This window comes from Amphiura filiformis, unplaced genomic scaffold (genome assembly GCF_039555335.1).
Source record: "Amphiura filiformis unplaced genomic scaffold, Afil_fr2py scaffold_594, whole genome shotgun sequence".
NCBI classification, from domain to species: domain Eukaryota; kingdom Metazoa; phylum Echinodermata; class Ophiuroidea; order Amphilepidida; family Amphiuridae; genus Amphiura; species Amphiura filiformis.
The window spans coordinates 200,712-213,382 of NW_027306058.1; positions in this window are offsets into that span (position 1 = coordinate 200,712).

Here is a 12,671-nt window from a genome sequence, read left to right on the forward strand (position 1 = left end):
GAGACAATCTTTCCGTTATTTAGCTAAACTACCGCGTAGTCTAGATTTGCAATGGTTAGTAAAACATAAACAAATATAGACTGCGTGGCAGTCCAGCTAAATACCGCATAATCTGGCTCACTATAAACACGCTCTTACTTCCATGGTTATATTATCAGAGAAGATGTAATAAAGAGTAGGGTCAACGGAATTATATCCTTGAGATAATCCCGTAGGTAATCCTGTCGCATCTATTCATAGTCCTTTATTCTCAAGTAGTTAGACATCCACTTGAAATATCCTATGATGTTATGTGTGTGACCGCCCATGGTTGACAAATTTTCACTTCAGAATTGAAAATATTTCCAATGTTTCTATAGAGAATTTGTTAAAAAGTATGAAACGCGTGTGTTAAGGACCTGCTGCTTGGATGGGATACCACATGTGGATAATACAAGAAAGAAATCGAGTGCTGTAAAATGTTCCCCCAAATCCACCGTTTTTTGTAAATATATAAATTTCTAAAGAAGAAATTTTTAGGATTTTTTTAGAGAGGTGATGATTGTTGATCATTTCTATTTTATTATTTTATGAATTTTCCTGTCATTTCCTGCCAACCTAATAAAGATATTATGATAATTGATAACATTCTTTATCATAAATAATAGAGTCTGAAAGTGGCAACAAGTAGCAAAAATTATAATTTGCCATGGAACTTCCGTCATATTTTATCTGAAATCTGACAAGATGACATGGTCTGCATGCATGGTGTGTATGGCATGATGACATGCACACACTGACCTATCCCTAAAAGCAGTTAGCTGCAACTTGTGTATCACACCCATCCCGGGTTCAAACCCTATTGTGGTATTCTATTGTAAAGCAGCTAAATAGGGTGATTCATCATTTACTTTGAGTGAGCGGTCTCACACATATTTTGTTTGAGGATAGCTTGATCAACCTCCTCTTTGAGTCTGTTTATAGTGAGCCAGATTATACGGTATTTAGCGTATAAGTACATCTTATACGGTATTGATCGCCACTATAAACAGACTAATAGCGCTATTTGCCGCACATATTATACGGAACTGATATCCTTCGAAATCGATGGATATTGCAGTATATTCATTCCGTATGCGGTCACTATAAACAGACAGGGATTAACGATACCGTTATTCAAGGAAGTGGAGCAGGGTTATATAGGCCTAATTAGCACATATTTGTCAGTTTAATAACACATCACCTACAAATATGGTACAGTACTGCAGCAATAATGTTAAAAAGTAGGCCGGTATCGTTTCGACGGAAACTATTTGAAACTGGCACTAAAATTGTGTCTCCCACATTGCACTGCGGTGACCTCGAACACGCTGAGTTCAACCACCTCGGATTCAGAATAGCGCTATTGGTCGCCACTATAAACAGCCAAGATAACGGATAAGTGACATTCCAGCCTAATCCCATATACGTATAAGGATACCGTATAAATACCGTACACCACTATAAACACGCTCATCATTACATCTTCTCTGATATTATGTTGGTAGACCGTTATTGCGTCATTCGTGTTATACATATTATAAATAAATTAGAACGCCTAACAACGGTTCTCCTGCAGTGTAGTGGATTCGTTGCTGGGATTGTGATCAGGAGGTCTAGAGTTCGAATCTCTTTGGCGACGGTTTTATTTTTTCATTTATCCCTTTTTCAAAATTCAGATAACACCTATAACGGCAGGTTTATTGATTTTTATTTAAAAAAATTATAATCCATTATGAAATCTGTGAGATAAATTTACAATGTCTCACAATACTGGTTATGGCTTACTTACATTTTATACTCACCTATTTGGATACAAATAACGTAATGTATGTGTTTTGCATCAAAACAAAGTAATCATAATAATTTTGTATTAGAAAATGAAGCTCACATTAATTTCAGTGTCAAACAACCATTTGTGACAGGTTGTTGACAGGTTAATTAGTATTTCTCATTCATTTGGATGAGAAAGTTTTATAGAAATGAGAAAATTTTAAATTCTCATACTTTTGTCCAATTCTCATCGTTTTGAAAGAATTCTCAATTTCCACTAGTGTTTGGAGGGAGGCAAATAACGGAAATATAATGTAGCACTAAACTGAAATGATAGTTCTAGCTTCTTATCTTGGATTTTTTTAAATTGGGCTTCACGGTGCAAGAACACACCATCAGGTTGTGTTCGTAAATTTGAATGCATTAGGTGTTTTCATCTATCGGAAACACTGACGCTTTGGTTCTTAATGGCAAAGCTGTTATCAAGACTGTTTGGCCACAGATTGTACACAATCTCCAATGTAATCCCCAACAAATTAAGACTATATATGCAGTGAGGCTCGCACCTTTTCAATTCCTCTATAATTTGCAAAAAGCTTCAGGGAACATGGAGTGATTTTCAAAATGAAGTAGTCTAGGAAAATGCCCGCAGTTTACAACGCTAAATATGGAATATGTACGAGCCGTAAGCTTACCTGTTGATATCCACATAGTTTGCAACGCTAAATATATAATATGTACGAGCCGTTACAGCTAACTTGTCGATACCCATATTGTTTACAACGCTAAATATGTAATATGTACGAGCCGTTAGCTAACCTGTCGATATCGATATCCACATAGTTTGCAACGCTAAATATATCGCAATAGATGAATACAAGTTTGACTATATCGCCCCGCACTACAACGTTCATGCGGTACCGATGCATTGAACCATAGATGTCAAAGAAATGCTAATCACTTGCACCTGTAAGATTAGTCTCTTTGAAAAGAGCGGTATTGTATTCAATCTATTATATGATTGAAGACATGTGATGGGTGCAACCTGCTGTACATGTAGTGCAGAGCGATCTATTCAAAAATGATATTCATCTATTACGATTATGACGTCACTTCGCCAGCGTATAGATGAGTTGACCTCAATGTTTATCAACAAGGGCAAGGGACTGGTATATCTGTATGCTTGAGTGAACCCCATGCAACCACTACACTGTTCAATAGTCTTATTATGATGTGGTGGGACTTTTAAAAACGCGAGCCCTGAACAGGCATTGACGTCAGAAGTCAACTCATCTATAGGAGATGTGATCTCGGTGTTCTTGAAAAAAAAAATGGTTTGAAGGTATAGAGGTTGTGCATGAAATTATAATTAAACACAAAATATTGTGTTTGCTGGGTCTTCATCACTATAAATAGCCAGTTTATTTCCAGTTTATGTTCAGCAAAAATAAGTTGAAAGCAGGTTGACTGCATGTGAATGGGAAAACAAATTGGTTGAATCAAGAATATAGATTGCCAATTCCACAGCATTAAAATTAATAATCACCTCTCTGGTCCTTCACTCGTTCAGTGGTCTTGTCCAATGTGCATCACAACTACACCTATTTTATAATTAAGGGTTGATTTTGTTCTTCAAAAGCTTTTCATAAAAAGGCAGGCAATATTCAATGCTGGCTTTTACATCATCATTTTCATCGTCATAGTTGATCTCCTGCAGACATTCCCCTCCTTCAAAACTGGTACTGCCAAATGCTCTCCTATAATGCCCAATAAACTGATTGGCCATCAGTAGATTCTTAGCAATATTCCAATTATGTTTGGTAACAAGGTCTGGTTCCCATGTCAACAAGTCGTCAGTAAACTTGAACCCTATCTTGTCGCAATACTGCTTCATGATGGATGCTGGGTTAGCAATAAGATCATCAGCATCAATGACAATAGCTGGTTGTTTGAGCTCATTGGTGACATACTGGAACAGGTCCCATTGTTCCTTGTAGCTTTGTCCTGGACTAGGGAAGATCTCTTGATACTTCACCTCACCAAACATAGGTGGAAAGCTTGCTGCAAGACGTACGAGAGATGGAAACACACGTCCTGGATGACGTGTCAAAAACGTGTGGATATATCCTTGAGGAAGTTTATCATATCGCCCATCAACAGCATAAGCCATATCCTTCACAAATACAATCTCTCGGCTTGGATAACTAGCTTCCAGTTGATCTTTGACATACTGGAAAGAATACAGTGGTGCACGTACGACATTAGACGTGTTGCCTGGTGATTTAAAGATTTTCTCCGGGCCGCTGTGAGCTGCAGTTGCATAGTACTCAAAGAAGACTTCTGCATTGCCTTGGCTTGTTATGGATTGGGTCAATGCGGAGGACAATGAACGTGGTATACACCAGGCTGCTACTTTGAGAGGGGGCTTCTGTAATGGATTGCTCATTGTGGTTTTGTTGACGCCTGGCACTCAGACTGAAATGTACAAAACATATATTTTAAATAAAAGTGATTTTAAAAGAAATTCAGTGTCATAATGATTTTTCTGTTATGCATTGTGGTACACATAAAATTAACATGCAATTCTATTCAGAATGTTGCAATGCAAAGGCATTAACATGGCTAACATGTCAGTAGCGGCTCCATGGGTTGGAGTTACCCCCCCACATACACACACAAAACTTAGGCTTTGCTCCCCAGTTCCCCAGTAAGGACAAAAATCACTTTAAATACTCTACTTTGGGCCATAACCGTACAACTTTCAGAGATTTGTTGTCCCCCCTCCCAAATTTAACCCCCTTGTCACCCCAGAAACAGTTCCTGGCACTGCTACCCATTAGGCGGAGGCGCTGTACTTAGCGTTAACTTTAGATATTCAATTATTTTCTTTATTTTTCACCAGGTTGGAAAATAAAAAAAATAATTAAATGTCCACAGCTAACATTGAATACGACACCTCCGCCTAATGATGTATCTTGTGTATTTTTCCAAAAGTATGCCCTCTTCTTTATTTGAGTGGGGCCTAAGTAGGAGCCTAATATATTTATGAAAAAATATAGAACATGGAAATTCATCTACAGCGTTGATGAATCAAGTTGTGAATGTATGGTTAATACATCCAAGTTAATTATAGTTGACACAATAGGCACGATGGGTAAAACAGTTTGCAAAACAAAAACAAATCCAGTTTTGTATAGCAGGTCAATATGGGGAGCACTTGCCTTGATGTATTGAAATATTTTTTAAAACTTGTTATAACTATTTATTAAATTATATGTGTTGTGAAAAGCTTCCCCTAAAGGGGCTGTGCAATAATTATGATTAGGCACACATCCACGGGGCACTTTTTAAATAACGCTTAGGAAAACCCTACAGATACGTTCAAATATGTAAAATCTCCTCTAGTCTATAGTGCATTTATACCAAAAGAAAGCCATACCAAATACTACTTACCAAGATCGTTGCTGATGGGGTCAGTCTGTTGTTACTTAGTACAAGAAGTGAGAGTTTGCAAATCACTATAGACGAAATATTAGCAAACCCCAGTCACAGATATGTAATAGTCAATATGCCAATTTTATGTCAGTTTCCCCAGAATATGAGACAGCAATATCTAAGCCAGCATATACCATACACGTAGTAGTCTGCTGCACTCTGCATGCTCTGTATGGAAATACCTGTTTATAAAAGCCGAGGCCTTGAACTTGAAGTTGAATAGATTTAAGTACTTTCTCTCTAAATTTGTGCATGAGACTATAATAAAGTCATTTTACCTTGACAGTGGCGGGGGTCGTTTAGAACGTTCCCACGTTAGGGTTGTATAAAGAACCATGGGTTAAGGGTTAGTGTTAGTTTCGATATATACTGCGCCAATAAAGTATCCTTACACTTGGAAAAATAATCACAATTTCCAAACTGAACAATATTGGGGTAAATTTGTTTTTTTAATAGATGCACTATTTAATCCTGCACATTACGACACCACATTGAATCCAATGAGACTTCAAGAAGCAAAGTTACAAGCAATTGATTAGACGAAGGTCCAGTTTTAAAAGTGCCATACTGGCCTATTCAAAACTCCACAGACTAGACAGCACAGTAAAGTTAAACGGATATTGGATATTGAACATTCAAACTATACTGATATTCACTTTAGACAGATTCTATACTAACATATGAGTGAAGAATAAATGTTTAAGATAGAGGGCGCTGCACACTTGAAATGATGCAAATTTCAAAAAAAATTATAATTTTCCTTCCATATAGCAATATAGCATAAAATTGAGTCCTATAACATATCAATTTTTCAACATTTAACTAACAAGCAAGGTGTGTTGAATAACTAGGGAAACTTTTAAACCCTTTGCCCGTGCACTTTTTGAGATAGAGGGCGCTGCACACTTGAAATGGTGCAAATTTGAAAAAATTTATTACATTTCCTTTTATATAGCAATATAGCATAAAATTCAGTCATATAACATATCAATTTGTCAACATTTAACTTACAAGCAAGGAGTGTTGAATAACTAGGGGAACTTTTAAACCCTTTGCCAATTTCTCATATAAGCGCCATTTTAAATATTCAGCGCCCTCTACGTTAAACAAACAAGCACACCAACAGACAGAACGAGTAATCTTATTCATTAGTATCCAATTCATCTTGAACGAACATCATATATCTGTGTACTTTGAATGTCCAATATCCAATATCCAATATCCGTCTAACTTTACTGTGCTGACTAGACATCTGGTTTGAGAGTGGTGAATGGCTAATTTATGCGTTTGGCTTTAATTTAAAACAAAAGGAACAAAAGTAAAAGAAAACTGAAACAAAAGAACTGACAAATAAAATGAAAGTTATGAGAAGCAAAAACTGAAATAAAAACTGCTTTAAATAACGCTTCATTGAAGAAATTGTGTTGTCTCTTTGTTTCGCTTGTTGGAATCTTTTTGCGCCTTATATAGGACAGTTTGTCAGTTTTAAAACTGGACCTTCGTCTATTCAATTGCTTGTAACTTTACTTCTGGAGGTCACATTGGATTCAATGTGGTGTCAAAATTTACCCCAATATTGTTCAGTTTTGAAATTGTGCTTATTTTTCCAAGTGTAAAGATACTTTATTGGCGCAGTATATGAATTGTATTCATATTAGATATAACAAAAAATATTTTCGCCATACATGTAGTAAGCTTTCGACATAACATTCAGTAAAAAAGTTAAATGCGGTACACTGCCATCCTTTAAAAGGGGAAGCTGCACTGAAAAAAGTGATTTTCTAAAGTATTTGACCTGTGCACTTGTAAATTGGTGGGATTGTGTATATGTTGATCAGACTTAGCGATTCCAACCAAAAAATGATCGTCGTTATAACGGTTGCCATGGTAACGGCGGCCATGTTGGATTTTCACATGATGTCGTTGCGCGACATTTTTCTCAGTCGTTCTTTGGTATTTTTTTCTGAAATTTGTTCTATTTGACAAATTTAGGTCTAATTAAAAAATTTACAGAGGGAATTTTCAAAAGAACGTTGTACGGTTACGCTACGGTGCATTAAATTTGGTAAATTTGCGCATTTTGGGGAAAATTTACGAAAACGAGTCGTTTCCATAGTTACCAGATGTTTTTCAAAATTTCCCTCTGTAAATATTTAGATACAGGTAATTCCAAAATACTTGCCAAAAATAAGCTCAAACAGATATGCCATTACCAAGAAAAGTGACGCGCAAGGTAAAAAATGACGCGAAACGACATCTGGCAGAAAATGGCATTTTTTGTCTAGAAACACTTAATATGTTAATTAGGCAGCAATTATGCATATCAAATATTATAAAATCATGATGTTTCTGTCAACAATAACATTTATACTAATTATTAGCACTCTTTATAGGCAATAAACATATTACATTATTCAGAAATTAATTTTTAGCTGGAAATTCCTTAAATATCGCCCCTTGAAAACAATACAATACATAAGAAATACATTACGTGTATTAGTATAGGACAAAATTCAATTCGCGACTTTTTCGCGTCACTTTGTTCCCTTGGATTACTAGCAACTTCTGAACCAAATGTCCGATTTGAATCAAATAAAAAGCAAATAAAGGCCCAAAGTCTATAGATTTTTAATTTAGAAAAAACATCAAAGGACAAAAATACCCTTATTTTACAAAAATCCTGGTGCAGCTTCCCCTTAATAGCTACATTGTGCCGCGCCCCTATATGTTCACATTCATAACTATGTTCCCATTTGTGATCTTTAGGATAACTATGTTATCCTTTCCATAAACAATAAATCGGGTCTTACCAAAACTGTCAGAAGCTTAATGCATTCAACAATAGAAAAAAAATCAAATCATAATTATGTCTTCCCAGCAAACACAAAAACGTTTTAAATAAGTTATATTTTGGCGTTTGGTTTAGGTAACATTAAAATGTCGGGTTATATAAAGGTCATGAAAACGTTTTAAAAGGTTTGTATGAAAACACACTACAACAATATTTTTAAAATGTGTTCAAAATGTTATTGTAAACTATTTTTGCAAACATTTTTTGCCAAATATTTTGTCAACACTTAAATAACATTATGTTAAAAATATTTGCACCCAGCAAACACAGAAATGTTCTTAAAATGTTTTTTAAACGTTTTAATAACATTTAAATGTCGGGTTATATAAAGGTCATGAAAACGTTTTTGAAACGTTATTGCAAATATTTTGGGCAAACATTTTTCACAAAATATTTTTTCAACCCCAAACTAACATTCTGTAAAGAATGTTTTATATCAAGTTTTCAAAAATGTTTTTGGAATGTTATTAAAACATTTTTATACCCTTTATATAACCTGACATTTAAACGTTTTCTGTAAAACGTTTTGCGTTTGCTGAGCAGTAGATTATCAAAAAATGTTTTTTAATGTTATGAAAACGTTTTATACCCTTTATATAACCCGACATTTAAACGTTTTCTGACAACCTTTTTATAACCTTTTGCGAATGATGTCGAAAACGTTTTGTGTTTGCTGGGTTCACATCCTCATCCAGCCAGATTGAATATACAACGTCATTTCGTCTACAGTCATGCTGACGTCTAAATTATAGCACGTGTCAATTATTGAAGAAAGTTTCGAGACATGTCGTGATTTTGCACCTCTGGTTAGACATTGTTCGCTGGGAGACATGTCTTTATTGAATATTATTTGGTGTAGCTCTTGTTTTGATTTTTTAAACATTTTTTTTCTTTTATGGAGACATCAAAATAGCTGAAAGCTTGCCAAGACACAATCTGTACAGGGCAGTTACATTGTAATGTTTAACAAACATCTGACTGTTTGTATGAGATACCATGCCTTGATTTGGAAGGAGATACAAAGTACACACAACTGAAGTGGAAAAAAGTTTAAAAGAAAGCATTCATTAGATCACAAAGCCACGCTTCCATTACAGAGGAGGATAATATAGCGGCAATAACGGATCACGTTGCTGAGGACAATCAAGTACTTGGATGGGAGGAGTCAAAAACTGTCATTAAAGTGCATAACATTAACCCAAATTTTCGATTTGTACAAAAGAAATTTGTTTATAGGTTCCATTAGCATTACTAGGATGTTTGACGTAACAATGGATTTGAATAAAAGTAACTTGAATTCGAACATCTACTGAAAATTTGATTTGCATATTACCTGCTCCGAAATCTGTAAAGCGAGTACTTGGAAAACGTAGTCTTACTAACACGCGATATAGTTCTTTAATTATTAACGGACCATATCAGGAGCAATCGCGATATTGAATTTCACTCCAGTGTAAATAATACGAGCTTCCCCGGATAAATTTACTAGAATGAATATATGAGTGTGTTCCTGCATAAAACTACGAAAGCTGAAAATCATTACTCAAAGTATTGATCTATTTCTAAACAAGAAGTAATGTATGCTATGTTCCTACGTGTACGTTGCTCAAATAAATTGGTTGATGGGTGGAAGATGTTCTGCCTATTTTGATATCTCAATCGGCACAATGCGAGTTTATTTAACCAAGTTATAGCAATTTGAATGAATAAAGCGAGATTTCAAAAGTGATAAGATGTAAATTGATTTTTCCTACGAAACGCCCAGATTATTTAGGCGGCGCAGTAGTCTCCTAGCAAACACGAAACGTTTTCGACATCATTTGCAAAAGGTTAGAAAAGGTTGCCACAAACGTTTAAATGTCGTTAAAACGTTTAAACGTTTTTTTATAACTTACTGCAAATATTCTAACATAATGTTATTTAAGCGTTGACAAAATATCTGGCAAAAATAATTTTTCAAAATGTTGTTGTAGTGTGTTCTCATACAAAACGTTTTTAAACGTTTTCATGATCTTTATATAACCTGACATTTAATGTTATTAAAAAGTTTTTACCAAATCCAAAACCCAATACATAACCGGTTTAAAATGTTTTAAAAACGTTTTGTGTTAGCTGGGCTGTCACTCTGTAATGAACCCGTTATGAAAGGCGAAGGGAATCGCTTTGAAGGAGGAAATCTCCAAATTTGACACTTTTGAAATCCCACCCTTGTCATTCAAATGCGTATAGCTTGGGGAAATCAAGCCGCATCGTGCCTAAAGATGTATCCGAAATATGCAGAACAAAATGCTGCATCTATCGACTACTTTATTTACGTTTAATGTCTTTTATAAAATTGCTTTTGTGTAAGTGTAAGGATACTTTTTATACGCTGTATAGTTGTAGTCTTATATTGCTGAAAGTTAATTTCTATTTTTGCTTTGACCCCTATAACCGCTATAGATTTAAACGACTTTGTCAAGAATCTTGTGCTCTTCAAATACAAAAAAAAAAGTTCCAATGTGAAGCCATTTTGGGTTTGACCACAAGTGTCAATGATCGAGAAGATTAAGGAAACAAAATGGAGATGGGTATATCACTTATAAAGAACTGAGAATAACAGTTGGGCGAAGAGAGATACGAGGGGCGGTCAATAAGTTCGTAGAACAAGGTACTTGAAAGAGTACTAGCCAAATTCTTTCTATCTCACTCTTGAGCTCCTTGAGCCACTCTTCAGTGAAGGCTCACCAGCATTGATCGTGAATGGCAGCTTGTCAAACTAAGAATAGCGTACAGGACACAATCCGAGAACAGACATATTCCTACCATCAACCTTCTTCACATGATGGCTTGCCTCAATTTTGCTATCAGAATAGTATGATATATGCCTATGATTGTACTTTCATTTGCCAAATGATCTGTCATCAAGACTCTCCCTGGATCTCAGAAACAGCGATGAAGACCTTGCACTATGGTGACCGAGTGATGATCTTCATAGGGGTGGGAGATACAGGTGATTCCACTAAATGCACTCGTAATTCCAGTGATTAATGTATGTCTTATCACCTTTAGCCACATATAGAATAAACTTGCCTCGGTCCTCATTCTAAGTGTATAGAAGGTATGGACCTAAATATGTCAATTGATATCAATTGTGTACATGAAGATTCTTGGACTCCATCTAGAAGACACCCTGGAATACCCAATGTTAATGGATTAATGTTGAAAACACATTCATCAGAGTTGTGACTATCTCATCTTTCTTATTTGACTCTTTATTCATTATCAATGCCACTGTACCGGCACGTATATCATTAGTGGTGACGTCAGCAAGTCTTTTGGACCTTGGATGATCTTCAAGGACGCTCATTTCATTCTTGAACTCTAAGAACCATTTCGTTGCTGTTGAATACCAAGGACTTCATTACCATTTACATCAACTGTACATTTTTAAATTTCATTTGAGTTTTCACCGCCGTCTGGAGAAATTTCCATAATGACCCTGTATTCACTTCTGGTAGTACCTGTGAATTCATGGAGGTAGGCTTCCTCTGAAGAGTGTCCTGCCCACATACAGCGATACAAAAATCTAATATCTTTGCAGTAATGTTTTGAAGGAACAAGCTTTCAAATGAGACCAAATTCAATACCGTGCGACAAAGTAGCATACCGAGTTCTACGAATTTTTGACCACCCCTCGTAAATATTGGAAGATAGCTTCACACAGCAGTGGGTGAAACAGCCTGATGTGTGTCAGAGTAAGTGACAAGGATCGATTATAAATATCTTGATCAGACATTGAAAATGTATAACAACACAGCTGACGAAATGCGAAGACGTAAAGTGTAACTGTTTCTTCGTCATTTTTGTAGTAGCTTGTCTCAATTCATTAATGTGCGTTGGAGGAAAGATGACAGAGATAGAGAGACAAGTATATTAATGATGACAAAATGATGACGAAACAGAGCTGCTTTTGATAACATCCAAATATTCTCAGTCCAAATTCGCTAATCCCTGTCTTTAAATTGGTTTATATTATTGCTTCTTCTAGTGCTCGTAATTTGGGAATTGTATCTATGTTACATCATGTTAAAAATGATTGTATAAAAATCAGGAACTTTAATAAGATTCGCACAGTTTTAGAAGCTTTTAGATTATTCTACAACTCAGATGTCACTCTCGTTTGTGCTCACTGGTTTACACTTACACTTACACTTACGGTTCAATGGGAGGTGGATAGGCTAATGTGCCTTTATAACCCCATATCTCTTCCAATGACTATCAAGTGCTTTTTTGAAGGAGTTCACATATTCTGCACTTATGACTTGCTGTGGGAGATTGTTCCAACCATTTACAGTTCTCTGGGAGAAAAGGTCCTGTCTACACTTGGGGGATTTGGTTAATCTTGGCTTGAAGATTTTCATACTACCGTAAAACCCCGTCTACAAGCATATAGTGTGCTTCTGATGAAAGCTACATTAATCCAGTCGCCATTATGGAGTTTGAGCAAATAAATTACGAATCCAAGCATATACAAACAAGTATTATTTTAAGA